Source organism: Rattus rattus, chromosome 4 (assembly GCF_011064425.1).
Source record: "Rattus rattus isolate New Zealand chromosome 4, Rrattus_CSIRO_v1, whole genome shotgun sequence".
Taxonomy (NCBI): Eukaryota; Metazoa; Chordata; class Mammalia; order Rodentia; family Muridae; genus Rattus; species Rattus rattus.
The window spans coordinates 11,193,764-11,210,339 of NC_046157.1; the positions used below are offsets into that span (position 1 = coordinate 11,193,764).

Consider the following 16,576-nt stretch of genomic DNA (forward strand, 5'->3'; position numbering starts at 1 on the left):
ATTTCCTAACAACGTATATGTGTAAGCAGCTGCTTGAATGAGGACTTTAGGACTATTTGTTCTTAAAGGTGATAGGAAACGAGTAGAAGATCTTCACGCACGGGCCATGGAGATCCCATCCCATCAGCCTTGACGACCTGGCACTGGGACTCACAGTGTGGAAGCAGTCATGGTGGAAAGAAAAAAAAAATCAATTCTACAAGTTGTACTCTGACCTCTACATGCATGCTATGGCATGCAGAGGCACACACAGTGCAGGCATGCACAGCATGTACACACACGCATGTGCACACACACAGGTACACACAAGCAAAATAACCTGTTAGGCTGCTAGTGGGGTCCAGATGAAAGACGGAGGCAGGGGTCATGATGAAATAATCCCAAGAGAAAGCAAAACAAGAACCAAGAATGGAAAGGGCCTGGAGGGATTCTATGGGTGGCAAGCTGGAACATAGGTAGCTGTCTAATTCAGGGCTAATGAACTATTGTGGGAGACAAACCCCACCCTTTCTCTCATTTAACCTCACGTATGGACAAATGCAAGATTCTAAACAAACCAGGAGCCCAAACTGCAAATGTTTTTCAACTTGAGAATATAGTATACTGCCCAGCCTTTATGCAATTCTGGCTGAATTCCTGCTATAATGAGAATTCTGTCTTGAGATTTTAGAGGCAGAAACAAGAATTCATTTCATCATTAGAAAGGGTGTTTTATTGGTTCTATTCCTTAAAACATTGGTTCTAAGGAATAAGTTAACTAATTACTATAATATGAAGTTAGCTAGGCTACTTTAAAATATAGAAACTGTCTTGTTTTTTTTTTTTTTTTCAACTTGACACAACCTAGAGTCATCTGGGAAACTAGCCCCTCAACTGAGAAAATCTTTCTCTCCCAATGGCCTGTTGATGAGTCATTGGGACATTTTCTTGATTAATCATCGACGTGGAATAGCCCAGCCCTTGTGAGCAGTGGTGTTCCTGGGCAGGGTCCTAGGACATATATCAAAGAGCAAACTGAGTGAGTAGTGGGGAGCCCTCCAGTAAACAGCATTGTGAGTCTCTGCTTCAGTTTCTGCCTCCAGGTTCTTGTCTTGAGTTCCTGGGCTGACTCCCTTCAATGAGGGACAGGAGAAGTCAACCCCGGAGTTGATTTTTGTCAGTATTTTATCATAGCAATAGAAAGGCAACGGAAACACACGTGAAATGGCTGGTATTCACCCTGTGGCTGGTGGTTACTGGGTTATGTCATAATAAAGCTGTGGAAATCTGAATGCCAAAATGGTCCAGAAGCTTCTAGTTCTGGATCTGCATGTTCCTAGTTGTGTAATCTTGTACATAATTTACACTCTGAATGCCTCCGTTTCTCCACTAAAAGTTAATATAATGGTATTATTGATGTTACTAGTGGTTTGTGTCTAGGCCGGGTGCTTTCAGGTTCTTGCCCTCTTATGCAAGGATTTGAAATAAAAGCTCACAGATTTGCAACAGTAGAAAGGAAACTTTTATTTTAAGCTAAGCAAGAGAAAAGCTCAAACCCCACTGTAAGGGAGCATCAGACCACGTAAGCGAGGGCACTGAAAGACTCTGACTACTGATTGAGATTTTCTTTCATGGGGCACAGGAGAAAGAGAGGTTGGGTTGCTAAATGGCATGGTAAGGAGAGTCCTCTATTTTGATTGATAGACTAGGTCACATAACCATGATACTACTGTACTGGATGTCCCTTCCCAAACACATGCACATCTGCAGTGGTTGGAATTAGAATCATCTCTGTAGACTCAGTCCCCAGACTGGTCCCCAGTTAGTGGACATGTTTGGAACGATTAGGAGGTGTGGCATTGTTAGAGATGTGGCATTGTCACTGGGGTGGGCTTTGAGATTTTAGAATCTCATGCCATTCCCAGTTAGCTGTCTGTCTGTCTGTCTGTCTGTCATGTGGATCAGAATTAAACTCTGAGTTACCGTTTTAACACCATGTTTACCTGCCTGCTAGAAGGTTCTCTACTATGATGGTTATGTTGTCTAACCTTCTGGTACCATGAGTCCAATAAACTTTTTCTTCCGTAAATTGTCTTTTTTCACAGTGCTTTGTCACAGCAACCAAAGAGTAACTAAGATAACGTCCAATTATGCATAGGCACAAGGAGTATAAAGAGTCTCCCTACAAGTTTGGGGCAGGACACAGGTGTGCTTTGCCCCTTATGAGCTGAAGAGGTGGGGTGGGGTAGTGGGGAGTGGCTAAAACAGGAGGCATTGGAAAAATGAGTAGAAACTCTCTAAGTTTGATTGTTTCTAGGGGAGGAGATTGATTGTTCCTATGGGTCAGAGAGAGGTGTGTGTACGGTTTGATTCAGGTAACGGCCCAAGGTTCCTAGAAGCATTGTCTGGTGGGAGGTGTCACAGTGGTACTTGTCAATTATGTTATTAGGAAATGAAGTTGTCCCAGGGGTGAGTCCCCTCTTGGTTATCCAGTACTTAAAGGTCAGTCTTGAAGTCATAAAGTAAGTGAGTGTGTGTGTGTGTGTGTGTGTGTGTGTGTGTGTGTGTGTAGCAATAAACATTAAAAAAATAAGAAGCCAGGATTTGATGGGGGTGGGCAGCAGTGCTCATGGGAGGTGTTAGAGGAAAGAAAGGGAATGAGGTATTTATATTTTAGTGGTAATTTTTAAAAAAGAAAATAAAGGGGATGTCCATAACCTAATCTGGTTGGGCCAAGCTACCCCTGTTCTTGCCAGCCTCCCTTGTAGCATGTGACGGTTAGTGCAAGGAGTAGGTTAGTACATGCTCAGTGAAGGGCCTGACACAAACTAATAATAATCTTATCTCTTGTGACTGATGAGGGAATCTGTGAGAATATGAGACAGTATGTGATTATGAGGATGGAGAGTGGAATAAAGGTGACAGACTTCGCGGAGAGAGAAGCTTCATTAATACACCAACAGTGAGGTGTGAATAATACTCCACGGTCACCAGAAAATTCACTGAAAGGAACATGACTTGACTGTCTAATGACAAATAGGTACAGGTGTATTTTGAACTTCAAATTCAAATTTAAACTCTCTGGAGGTGTTGTAGAACAAACTTGTGATCCCAGCTCGTTGGAGGTACAGACAGGAGTGTGAGGAGTTCAAGGTCATTTGCAGCTCTGTACAGAGGTTGAGGCCAGCCTGGTTGTGAGAGCCTGGCCCAGGAACAAACTCTAGCCTGCTGCTGTTTCACTCTTCTTCCTCCTTTTGCTTTTTTTTTTTTTTTTTTCTGTGAAAACTGGGGTTAACTAAAAAGGCGATCAATGAGTAAACGTGAGAAATATTACAAGAGCAAAGAGCAGAACATTACACAAGTCCCACGGTTCAGAGTGAACAGGATGTTGCTTTCTGGTAGTCGGACCTGTGATGACATCCATGTCTGGGCTCAGGTCCAGTCTCATTGAAAGCATTTTGCAGGCTCAAATTATGGGCTCTCGCTGCTTCAGAGACAGCAGACTGAATTCAGCTGCCGACCGTGGTCTCCTCGCTGGTACTGTCTTCCTCTGTTGTCATATTGACGGATGCCTACACCACATCCCCACAGGCTTCATTAAATATTGACTGAACACACAGTTTACTAACCGTTCCGGGTCTTCGATCAGGCAGACACTTGTCTCTGTTTTCGTTCAGTATTATCTTGTGAATCTTTGACAGGTTACAGGGAAAAAAGTATTTAAATGTGATCTAGACTGTGCTGCGGAATTTGATAAACAGTAGTCAAGTGTGGTCTTTGTTGTTAGTGGTTTTTTTTTTTTTTGAGTTCTGATATGGATTTCACCAAATACACAATCTTCATATCTTTGGAAAATTTCTGTTTATAACTAAATATAAGCTCATTGGTTTTCTGTGGCTACTATAAAAACTAGATTAATAATTTAGAAGAATACACATATAATCATAGTAAATAAATATTACATATTCACATAATATAACACATTTATTTTTTAAACATGTTGAAAAATAAACAAAACTCTCAAAACCCTAAACATGTCTCATTGGGTTAAAGGTATCATCAGGGCCACATGGTTTTCTGGAACTTTTTGGGGTTTCTCCTTGCCAGATTAGGGAAGTGATAGGGTTTTTTGTGGTTCATGACTGCTTCTTGCTGCTTTGGAAGCCAGCGGCTTGAAGTCGGTGTTTTAAAAGAAATTACATCAAAGTCTTTCAAAACAGTTTTTTACAGGTCTGGATTGTATGTGGAGCCTATTCTCTGGAACCTCTGTCCCTCTCTCTAGAAGACTCTTGTTAGAGCATTGTTTGCACAGATAACCTGAGGTAACTGATGAGAAACGTACACTCCATCCTTAGCTCCCCCTTTCCCATGTAGCATAGTTTATTCCCCCGGTGCAGAACTTAGGTGAGAGCATCTCCAGACAGAGGAGTTTATTATCATGTCTACTACGATGAATCAGTACTTTACAATGCATAACCATCTTCCTTAAGACAGAAGCTACATAAACATTTTGCAGATGTTACAGATATTGTTTGTGTTTCTATATAATACAATTCTGATTAGCAATGATAAAATAATTTAAATTATTACTATTGCTTAGATCACAAGCAGCTAATTTATATGCACAAACTCATGATTGCATGGGGTTATGTGGGTCTGAAGCGACAACTTTTAATAAATGGACAAACAGGAAGAATTTCACTAGAAAAACAAAATCTTCTTCCTGGCATGGTAACTTAGTCATCTGTGGAATCTCAGATTTTAAGAATTTTATCTACTTAGGAGATGAGATTAAATGTTCTCTATGGCACAACTCATAAATATTTTCTTTCTGACTTAAGATAGCTGGAAAGATAAGGTTGCAAAACTACAACATTGAGTAACTGAGACGTAGTCTATATTTCTTGAAAATAAAATGAGACACTGTGTCCTAGGAGATTAAAAAGAGATGAGTTAAGATACACTCTGGCTGAACAGTCATGAATTTGGGTAAAAATAGTAGAACAGCCCAGCGATGGTGATAACAATCTCTAGAAAGATCAAGTCTGAAGGAGATGGGCCAGAGAGATAGCGAAGCAGGGCTTATCTGCCAAGCCTAAGGATCAGAGTTCAGTTCCAATAACTCCACATGGTAAAAGAGAAACTCTCTCTCTCTCTCTCTCTCTCTCTCTCTCTCTCTCTCTGTGTGTGTGTGTGTGTGTGTGTGTGTGTGTGTGTGTGTGTGTGTGTGAGAGAGAGAGAGAGAGAGAGAGAGAGAGAGAGAGAGAGGATGAGAGAGAGAGAGAGAGAGAGAGAGAGAGAGAGAATGAGAGAGAATGAGGGAGAGAGAGAGGTGGGAAGAGAGAGGTATGTAAAAACTAATCATATTTCTGGTTGGGTTGGAATATTATTAATTCTAAACATGTTTCAACACTGTTTCATCTCCCTGCTTTGTTTTTGTTGGATGTTTTAAAGGAAAATATGGCTGTTATCAGAAGAGCCAGTCGGTGAAAACCTACCAGAAGGTAGGCAAATAAGCTTTGGACCTGATGAGGCTTGGGGACGCCTGAGACCTCCTGTGCATGATATTAGCCTATGAGTTATGCAGTAGAACTGAAGGACCTCCCCCAGAGTGGGGTGGGTAAAGACTTTCCCTCCAAAACAACAGGGAAGAAGGCTTTTGCATGAAAGGAACACTGAGAAGGATATTCATTTAAAAAAAATATATTCTGAAAAAATCTTTAGGCTGTGCTAGGTGTGGTGGTGCACAGTTTTAATCCCAGCCCTTTAGAGACAGAAGCAGATGGATCTCTGAGAGGTCAAGACCAGCATAGCCTACACAGTAAGTGCCAGGATAAAGAGCCCAAACCAAATCCAAAAGAAAATCTTTGGGCTTGTATTACTCTAAATACGTCAACAAATTAGCTATAATGAGTATCTTGAAGTTCTCTAACTTTCATGAGTATACCTTTATTTTAAAAGAACGGTGGAGGAGTTGGGGATTTAGCTCAGTGGTAGAGCGCTTGCCTAGCAAGCACAAGGCCCTGGGATTGGTCCCCAGCTCCAAAAAAAAAAAAAAAAAAAAAAAAAAAGAACGGTGGGTATAGTTACATTTATTAGCAATGAGAAATTTTTACTCACAAGAATTAATATGTAAGTGTCTATGTAATTTGCTTGTATCTATCCATTGGTAGGTCATGTGTCTATGATACTGTCTCAGTCAAAGCTCTACTGCTGTGAGGAGGCACCATGACCACAACAACTCATAAAGAAAAGCATTGGTAGGGTCTGGCTTACAATTTCAGAGGCTCAGTTCTTTATTAGCTTGGCAGCATGCAGGAACTCATGGAGCTGGAGAAGGAGGCTCAAATTCTACATCTAGATCCTCAGGCCACATGTCCTAGTCCTTTCAATTAGTGCCATCCCCTATAAGCCCATGGGGTACAATCTCAATCAAGCCACCACAGATACTGCACCATACTGCTGAACCTTAGCACTGCACACTGCATCCAGACATTCTTATCGTGCAGCCTTAGTGAGGCAGCAGACTTTCTCACAATCTCCTTATAATTTGGGGTTATTTTCTGATACTGGGAAAGTGACACATATTCCTTTTTTACATGGACTCTTTAGTTTTCCACTGTCTGATGTATTCATGCATCCTACCACTTATTTAGCTTTTCATAGTTTTCAAAGATTCGCTCTTTGTGAGGGACCGGAAATATACTAACAAAATGTTCATTTCTCTAATGGGAAGTTAAAAACATCTGAAAGAAGTATTGTAATAAAACCGTGAAAGTGCTGCAAAAACGTAAGCAAAGGGGTTTTTGTTTCTTTACCTTTTCTTTTGTTTTTTAGTTTGAAACAAACTTCATGGATCATCTGGTAAGATCACTTATTACTAAACCTGGAGGACTTGAGTTCAAATCCCTTAAAACTCACATAAAAAAAAAACAAAAAAACAGGGGCTGGAGAGATGGCTCAGTGGTTAAGAGCACTGTCTGCTCTTCCAGAGGTCCTGAGTTCAAATCCCAGCAACCACATGGTGGCTTACAACTATCTGTAACAAGATCTGATGCCCTCTTCTGGTGTGTCTGGTATGTGATAGCTACAATGTATTTATATAGAATAAATAAATCTTAAAAAAATTATAAAGACAAAACAAAACAAAACACTACCACCACCACCACCAACAACAACAACAAATGGTGTGGTTATGTGCACCTGATAACCCAGTGCTGGGAGGAGGGAAGAGACAGGAGGCTCTCTGGACCTTGCTCATAGACATCTGCCATATTTAGGGTTTCTATTGCTATGCAGAAACACCATGACTAAAGCAACTTGGGGAAAGAAGAGGTTATTTGGCTTGTCCTCCCACAGCAGTATTCATCATTGAAAGAATTTAAGACAAGAATTAAATCATGTAGGGTAGGAACCTGAAGGCAGGAGTTAATGTGGAGGCCATGGAGGGATGCTGCTTACTGGCTTGCTCCTCATAGCTTGCTCAGTTTGCTTCCTTATAGACCCCAGGATCACTAGCTCAGGGGTGTGATCTCCCAACACCCACTAATTTAAGAAATGCTCTAAAGATTTGCCCATGGTCCAGTTTTTTGGAAGCATTTTCTCAATTGAGGGCGCCTCCTCTCCAGTGATGCTAGCCTGTGTCAAGTTGACATAAAACAAGCAAGCACACCAGCTTAACTCCAGGTTCGGTGAGTGACTATGTCTCATGGAAATAATACAGAATGTGACAAGCAGGTCACCTAACTTCCCTCCCTGTGTATTTGTATGTGTAGTGAATTTTGCTAATTACTGATAGATGTTGGTGTGGCCCATCACTTGGGGATGGGGGGAGTGCCCATTCATATCCAAGTAGAATTACAAAGTGTATCGAGTCTACACTAGGACACTCTGCATAAATGTGTGGTTGTTGGGTTGAAATTTTGGGGGAAATCCTGATAGTGGGAATAGGGTCGTTCTATTCTTCCAGCCTTGATGTAAAGGTTTGTGGTTTGTTCTTTCTTTCTTTCTTTCTCTTTCTTTATTTTGACTTTGAGTTTGAGTTTGATTATTTTTATTGGATTTTTTCATTTGCAGTTCAAATGTTATCCCCTTTCCCCCACCCAACCATACTTCCATTCCCTCCTCTCTACACTGACATTCCCCTACACTGGGGGTCCAGTCTTGGCAGGACCAAGGCAGAGCTTCTCCTCCCTCTGGTACAGAACAAGGCCATCCTCTCCTACATATGCAGCTGGAGCCATGGGTCTGTCCATGTGTAATCTTTGGATGGTGGTTTAGTCCCTGGGAGTTCTGGTTGGTTGACATTGTTGTTCTTATTGGGTTGCAAACCCCTTCAGTTCCTTCAATCCTTTCTTTAACTCCTGTAATGGGGACCCTGTTCTCAGTTCAGTGGTTTGCTGGCTGCTAGCATTCACCTCTGTATTTGTCAGGCTCTGGCAGAGCCTCTCAGGAGACAGCTGCTATATCAGGCTCCTGTCAGTATGCACTTCTTGGCATCAGCAATATTGTCTGGGTTTGATGACTTTATATATATGGGCTGTATCACCAAGTGAGATAGGCACTGAATGGCCATTTCTTCAGTCTCTGCTCCAAACTTTGTCTCCATATCTCCTCCTATGAATATTTTTGTTCCCCCTTCTAAAAAAGAACTGAAGCATCTGCACTTTAGTTGTCCTTTTTCTTGAGCTTCATGTGGTCTGTGGATTATATTTTGGGTAATCTGAGCTTTTGGGCTAATATTCACTTATCAGCGCATGCATACTGGTTTGTTTTTTTTTTATTTTTGTGATTGGGTTACCTCACTCAGGATGATATTTTCTAGAATTTTCATTTGCCTAAGAATTTCATGAAGTCATTGTTTTTAATAGCTGAGTAGTATTCCATTGTGTATATGTACCACACTTTCTGTATCCATTCCTCTGTTGAAGAGCATCTGGGTTCTTTCCAGCTCGTATCTATTATAAATAAGACTGCTATGAACATATTTCAGCAAGTTTCCTTGTTATATGTTAGAGTATGATTTGGATATGTGCCCAGGAGTGGTATAGCTGAGCGGTCAGTTAGTACTAGGTCCAATTTTCTGAGGAACCCACAGACTGATTTCCAGAGTGGTTGTATCAGTTTGCAATCCCTCCAAAAATGGAGGTGTGTTCCTCTTTCTCCACATCCTCACCAGCATCTATCTGTTGTTACCTAAGTTTTTTATCTGAACCATTCTGACTTGTGTGAGGTGGAATCTCAGGGTTGTTTGGATTTGCATTTCCCTGATGAATAAGGATGTTGAGCATTTCTTTAGGTGCTTCTCTGTCATTTGCTATTCCTCAGCTAAGAATTCTTTGTTTACCTCTGCATCCCATTTTCTAATATGGTTATCTGTCTCTCTTGACTCTAACTTCTTGAGTTCTTTGTATATATTGGATATTAGCCCTCTATCAGATGTAGGATTGGTAAAGATCTTTTCCCAGTCTGTTGGTTGCCATTTTGTCCTAATGACAGTGTCCTTTGCCTTACAGAAGTTTTGCAGATTTATGAGGTCCCATTTGTTGCTTCTTGATCTTAGATCAAAAGCCATTGGCATTCTCTTCAGGAAATTTTCCCCATTGCATATGTGTTCAAGGCTCTTCCCCACTTTTTCTTCTATGAGTTTAAGTGTATCTGGTTTGGTGTGGATGTCCTTGATCCACTTGTACTTGAGCTTTGTACATGGTGATAAGAATGGATGGATTTGCATTCTTCTCCATGCTGACCTCCAGTTGAACCAGCACCATTTGTTGAAAATGCTATCTTTTTTCCTTTGGATGGTATTAGCTCCTTTGTCAAAGATCAAGTGACCATAGGTGTGTGGGTTCGTTTCTGGGCTTGTTGTATCTTTTTTTTGCAGTATTCAGTTGATGTCACTCTGAGACTTTCTCTTATCTAGAGGCAGACAAGTGTGGAAAAGGAGGAGTGGAGAGAAGGAAAACTGAGTAGGGATGTACTGAATGGGAGAAGAATGAATCTAAATTTATGAAAGGAAGGAAGGAAGGAAGGAAGGAAAGAAAGAAAGAAAGAAAGAAAGAAGAAAGAAAGAAAGAAAGGAAAAAAGAAAGAAAGAGAAAGAAAGAAGAAAGAACAGGGTTAATAAGTGGGAGATGCAAGCCAGTAAGCAGCACTCCTTCATGGTCTTTGCTCCAGTTTCCACTTCCAGATGCTGTCCCAACTCCTAGAAGTATAAGATATAGTAATGCCTCTCCTCCCTAGGTTGCTTTGGGTCATGGCATTCATCACAGCAGTAGAACCCCGAACTAAGACAGCACTCTGCCCATCTGTCTTTTGTTGGGATGCTAGATCATTCCCTAGATGCTACAGATGTTGGCTGTTGAGAAAACAAACAAGCAACCAAACAAAACCCTCATCATTAGAACTGCTTTGTATTCCAAAAAAGACATTATGCATCGGTCAACTGTCCACCTATAAGCGATCAGCTCCTGTATGCAGGCAGTAAGACCCCAGGACAACTGACCCTGCAGTTTTTACAGCTCCACACTGAAACCCAGTTTCCTTCTAACTGCTCCAGTTTCTAGATCCTTGCTTTGTTCTGTCTTGGTTTTGTTTCCCCTCTAAAGGCTTCTTTTGATAACACAAATGAACTGTCTTAGACTTTAGTTCAAGAACAACTCCACTGATGATAGTGGTCAGAAATGCACCAAAGAACAGACTCTGAGATTTTGATTTTGTGTTCTGTGATGACCCAGTTGCACAGCAATTAAGTCTCCATCCATGAGATATGGAAATACAAAAGGCTATTTTCATGTTTTAGCAGTATAAATATGGTGGCAATGATGAAGTGGTGGCTTTTGTAGTGGCTTTGAGAAAGGGGAGTAAACTTAAGGATGTGGAACTGAGTAGCAATTGGTGAGGGATTTTGGGTACATTCCCTAGAGAAAATAGCCAATTATTCATTGAAAGTTGGGGTGCTAAAAGATCCTCCTTGGCCATCTTTGAAGTGATTCTTATCACTTGCAAGACGAGATCATATCAGCTGATGAAAACCTCCATATAAACTTCATTGCGAGCCCAGTGGAACTTCAAAGAAGTTTAATTTACAGCTCACAAATTAAAACTGGATGTCAGGATGAGACGTGTGTGCTTGCTTCCGAGAACAGGGGATAAACCTTACATAGACTTAGTGTCTCCTCCCATCTGTGATCCTCTTGGGTATTCAGTATTCTTGGTCACACAGGGCAAACCCTTCCAAAGTAAAGCATAAAGGGATGGAATTTGTGCATCAAGCCATTAAAAATGAAGTAGCTAGCTCATGTTGGAATACAGAACTGAGGTACTTAGCAAGTGATGTGGAAAACGTCAACATTTCAATCAGAGCTAGAACAAGAAAGGGCATGTCAGGTTATACGTGTAGTCCAGTCTCTTGCCAAGTGTCTCATGTGTCCTCCCATATGCTATACTACAGTGGCACAGGGTTAATTCTTGAGATAAGGGTGTCCAGTAGAGTCTCTGGTAGGTCCCGCTAGAAGACGGTCAAAGCATTTATACCATTGGCAGCCATGTGCATTGGAGATCGTTCAAAACCTTGGAAGAAGACAGACATTAGCCATGGAAAGCAAACAAGACAGTGAGCAAAGAAGCCTGAGGGAAGAAGCTTACTCTGTCCTGGGGCCAAGCTTATGCATCGAATCATAAACGTGGCAGCCCGCCATGGCTATTTTAAAACAAAGGTGTACATTTTACATAACCATTAAAGCGGGTCCAGCAGGAATAGGAAAATTGGATCAGCAAGTATCTCAGACTCCTATCTCTCTAGCAAGGTCTCTCTAGATATCATCCAGCTCAAGCTCCTTCAAAGTTCTAGTAGAAGAAGAGCTAGTACACGAAGGAAAAATATGGTGGCTTGTCGGCGCCTGCACCGATACAGAACCAAGAATTGGGCGAAAGCCTGTGGGATTAAAGAAACACACACACACAGGTTATCCTGTCAAGCCAGGAGAGGAAGAGAGGAAGAGAGAGAGAGAGAGAGAGAGAGAGAGAGAGAGAGAGAGAGAGAGAGAGAGAGAGAGAGAGAGAGTCAGAGAGAGAGAGAGGAAGAGAGAGTCAGAGAGAGAGGAAGAGAGAGTCAGAGAGAGAGGAAGAGCAGAAGAGAGTCAGAGAGTCTCCTGTAGCTTTATTCACCACTTATATACCCAAGTTCTCCAGGTAGAAAATATCTGGGAAGCACAGTGGGAAACCCTGGCTCTTGACTACCTGGATGGTGACTTCGGTAACAAAAGACCGACTACGAGACCTGAATAAATTAGGGAGAAATCTGAGAAGACCAGCCTAAATCTCAAGGCTAAAGGCTGTGGAAGCAAAAGGCAGAAGTAAATTGACCACCACCCAGGTGTGGTCCAGGTGTGTCGGTTCCACATGCATCAGCCGGGCTCAGCAGAGGTCATGCAGTGGAGACACCGGGTGTTTACCAGGGAGATACTTGGTCTTTTCTTCCTGTGCCGTAAATTCATGGGAGAGGCTTGTCCAACAGTCTCATGACTATATGGCAGTAATCTTAACTGTGGCCATACAGTCACAAAGTGGCCAGGCCCAAATCCAATACGGTTCCCTACAGTGGCTCTGTTCACAGATTGTCCAGCTCAGTAGGTAGGGGTGAGCCCAAAATGAAGTGCTGTAATGATACAGGCCCATGCAAATCGAGCCTGCTGAACTCTGGTGATGGGATGTACAAAATGGAGAAAGTTCTGGTGAGGGTCACTCATTTGCAATGAGAAAAAATTGCTCAAAATAAATATACAATTCTCTTTGCCACACAGAAGTCTATATAATATGCAAATTAGGCACAGATTTAAAACCATTTTAGGTTGACCATGAATTTATCAAGAACCGTAATATAAACTTGATTATTTCGGGCATGAGAACAAACATAGTAAGGATTTTTTTTCTTTCCTTATAAATTCAGGGATGAATTTGTTCTAATCACATACTTCTGCCATGACATGTGGATTTTATTTTTTATAAAGAACTGCCTCCTTTTCACTTAATGGAAGAACATTAGTGCTTCTCTTTGGCACATTCAAATGGCAATATAACTGCTCTTACTCTGTGAGGTCATTGTTAGTGTATGGGTTATATACGTGTCTGCATGTATGTTACTGAATACAGTTACTAAGTCACATGAACATATTGTATGCCACATTGGTATGCTGAAAGAGAAGATTCACATCCTGAATGAGCCAGTGTGAGGTTTTTATCATGATAATCAGAATGGTATTCAGTTGTTTGCTGACATCTAAAATATAAGAGTATTGATGGAATAGCATGTAATATTCAGTGAATGATTGCATTCATGTCTAAATCCATTTAACTCATTTCCTCAAATTATTTTTTATAATGGAAACTTTCCAACAGTCTCTCTAGTTTTAAGAACAGTGCATAATAATGATCTCTAATGACTCTACAAGGCAGGATGACAGTGACCCAGGGCTTCCTGCTCCTAAATGACTTTGGCTCAGGACAAAAGGACAGTCAACTTAATTAGGAATGATGAATTCTTGATTTTGCATGTTTATATTTGACAGTTTTTAATCCTAACTAGAAACTGCTATGTTAGGAATCTGAAATGGTCTCCATTCGCTCACCTCTGAAAGTTTGCTTCTCTGAGGGGGAGTTACTTTGGAATGCTATAGAACCTTCCAGGATACAGCTCTAGATGGTAGAAATATAACATTAAATGAAGACTTTAACCTGGGAATGGTCCAGCATCACTGCCGGCTTACTGGTCTACCATGATGGAATTAAATTAACCCCTCCCCACCCCACCTCTTGGTTTTCAAGACAGGGTTTCTTTGTGTCATCCAGGTTGTCCTAGGACTCCTTCTGGAGATCAGCCTGGCCTTGAACTCATTGAGATTTGCCTGCCTCTGCCTCCCAAGTGCTGGGATTTAAGTGCCACCGCCAACTGATTGGTTGTCTCATCCTAAAAAGGTTGTGGGCAGCTTTAATTTAGAGAAGGAGTATGAAATGAGGGCGCTATCCCTTAGCAAGCAAGATGTTCATTTGACCTACACCCAGGTCTGCTGTATAGTGCTGATTCTACAGCAGACGGATTTGCCAATTCTGAGATGAAAAACAATAGAAAAAACTGACTATGTTTCAGCACCACCTCAGGACTTGATGTGGAAATTTAATAGCTCTGTTTCCTCATCTTTCATCCTGTGGGTCCAGGGGAGAAAATACTTCTCAGGGACCAGTAGTTTCATTCATGACCTATGGTTAGTGTTTGGCAACTTGACACAAACTGGCGTCATCTGAGAAGGGAAGTCAGTCCATCCAATTGTGGATATGTCTGTGAAGGATTTTCTTGATTAATGGTTGTCATAGGACATGCTGCTGCTATACAGGTGGTCTTGGGTTGTATTAGAAAGCAGACTGATGCTTCCTCAATGACCCCAAAGTGTTTGTGGGCAGATTCAAGTCTCAAAAAGTGTGGGAAGCTGAGCTTGGAGCCTAGGCCAAGGAATTCACCAATGTTTATATCAAAACCGTTGGAGAAGATGTGGATGATGAGAATCTGAAAAAGCTGTTCAGCCAGTTTGGTCGGACCCCAAGTGTCAAGGTGATGAGAGACTCAAGCAGGAAGTCCAAAGCCTTGGGCTTTGCAAGTTATAAGAAACATGAGGATGCCAATAAGGCTGTGGAAGAAATGAGGGGAAAAGAAATGAGCGGGAAAGTCATATTCATAGGCTATGCACAGAAAATACTAGAGCGTCAGGCTGAATTAAAACGGAAATTTGAGCAGCTGAAGCAGGAGACGATTAGTACCAGGGAGTAAATCTCTACAATAAGAACTTGGATGACAGCATTGATGATGAGAAATTAAAGAAAAAAAAATGTTCTCCTTTTGGATCAATCACTAGGGCAAAGGTGCTAGGAGAGGAAAGAAGCATGGCGTTTGGCTTTGTCTGTTTCTCCTCTCCTGAAGAGGCCACCAAGCTGTCACAGAGATGAACCGACGCAATTGCAGGCTCCGAGCCACTGTGCACTGCTCTGGCAGAGAGGAAGAAGAGTGGAAAGGCTCACCTGACTGACCAGTACATGCAGCGTGCGTCTAGTACGAGAGCACGCCCTGCCGACGCCATCTTAAATCAGTTCCAGCCTGCAGCTGGTGGCTACTTTGTGCCGGCAGTTCTGCAGGCCCAGGGAAGACCTCCATATCACACGTCTAACCAGTTAGCACAGATGGGGCCTAATCCACACCACAAGGCAGGAGACCTCGAGGCTTCCAAGGACTGCCAAGTGCTCTGTGGCAGTCTGAGCCTCGTCCAGCTCTTCGACATCTGGCTTCAACTGGTAATACTCTGGCCTCTCGTGGCCTTCCTACTACTGCTCAGAGAGTTGGGTCTGAGTGCCCGAACCACTTGGCTATGGACTTTGGTGGGGCTGATGCCATCCAGCAAGGGCTGACTGACAGCTGCCAGTCTGGAGGCATCCCTACAACTGCCAAACTTTGCACTTCATGCTACAGTTGCTGCTGCTGCTCCCAGGGCTGTGGCTCCATACAAGTAGGCCTCCGTGTCCACAGCCCTCAACTTGACAGTCAGCTGCTACAGGCCCCTAGCCTACAGTCTATGTCCAGGATCAGGAGCCGCTGACTGCTTACACACACACACACACACACACACACACACACACACACAGCACACATGCAGCACGCACGCATGCATGCACGCACGCACACACACGCACACACACACACATGGACACACGCACACAAGCACACACGCACGCACGCACACACACGCACCCAGCAAACATCAACACGCGCACCCGCACACATGCCGTCCCCGACCCCACCCCCAAGCACATACTGGGGGAGCATTTGTTTCCACTTATCCAAACGATGCGTTCAAACCTGGCTGGGAAAATTATGGGGGTGCTGCTAGAAATCTACAACTCTGAGCTCCTGGAGTCCCCCGAGTTCTTCCGTTCCAAGCAGGATGAAGCCATTGAAGTCCTGCAAGCTCATTATGCCAAGAAAGAAGCTGCCCAGAAGGTGGGTACTGTTGCTGCGGCTATCTCTTAGACAAGTAAAAAATAAAAGTCAAATAATCCCTTATGGCATTCAGCTAACGTCTGAAGACTTCCTGGTTTGTGGCCCTCCACATCAAGAACCAAGGCAAGTTCAATAGGTCGTTTTAGATCAAAGGGTTAATTATGAAGCACCTACGATTTTTCAATTATAAGAATATATTCTCTGGGTTCTGTTGTGGCCCAGATGATGGTAACTTATTTTTTCTATTGTGGGTTCTGCTTTTCCCTGCTCCCAGAAATTGGTGTTGATGCGCCCAAGACTTAGGTTTCTCAATAAAGGAAATAAAATCTCTGTATAGAAAAAGAAAGCAGTCTGAGCAAGCAGGGAAAATGAACCTGTGAGCAGCTGTCTTCCATATTCTGCCTCTGCTCCACTTCCTGCCCTGACATCTCTCCATAATGGAGGGCAGCAAAGATAGGAATACAGCAACCCCTTCCTCCCCAAGTGCTTGGTTTTAGTCAATGCTTTATCATAACAACGGAGATGCAAACCGAGACACACTAAGAGTTTTTCTAA

General features: G+C 42.4%; 1 pseudogene; it reads left to right on the top strand.

Annotated features, from left to right (window-relative positions):
- The first annotated feature begins 14,407 nt into the window (after nt 1–14,407).
- On the top strand, nt 14,408–16,051 carry LOC116897826 (annotated as a pseudogene).
- Nucleotides 16,052–16,576: the final 525 nt, after the last annotated feature.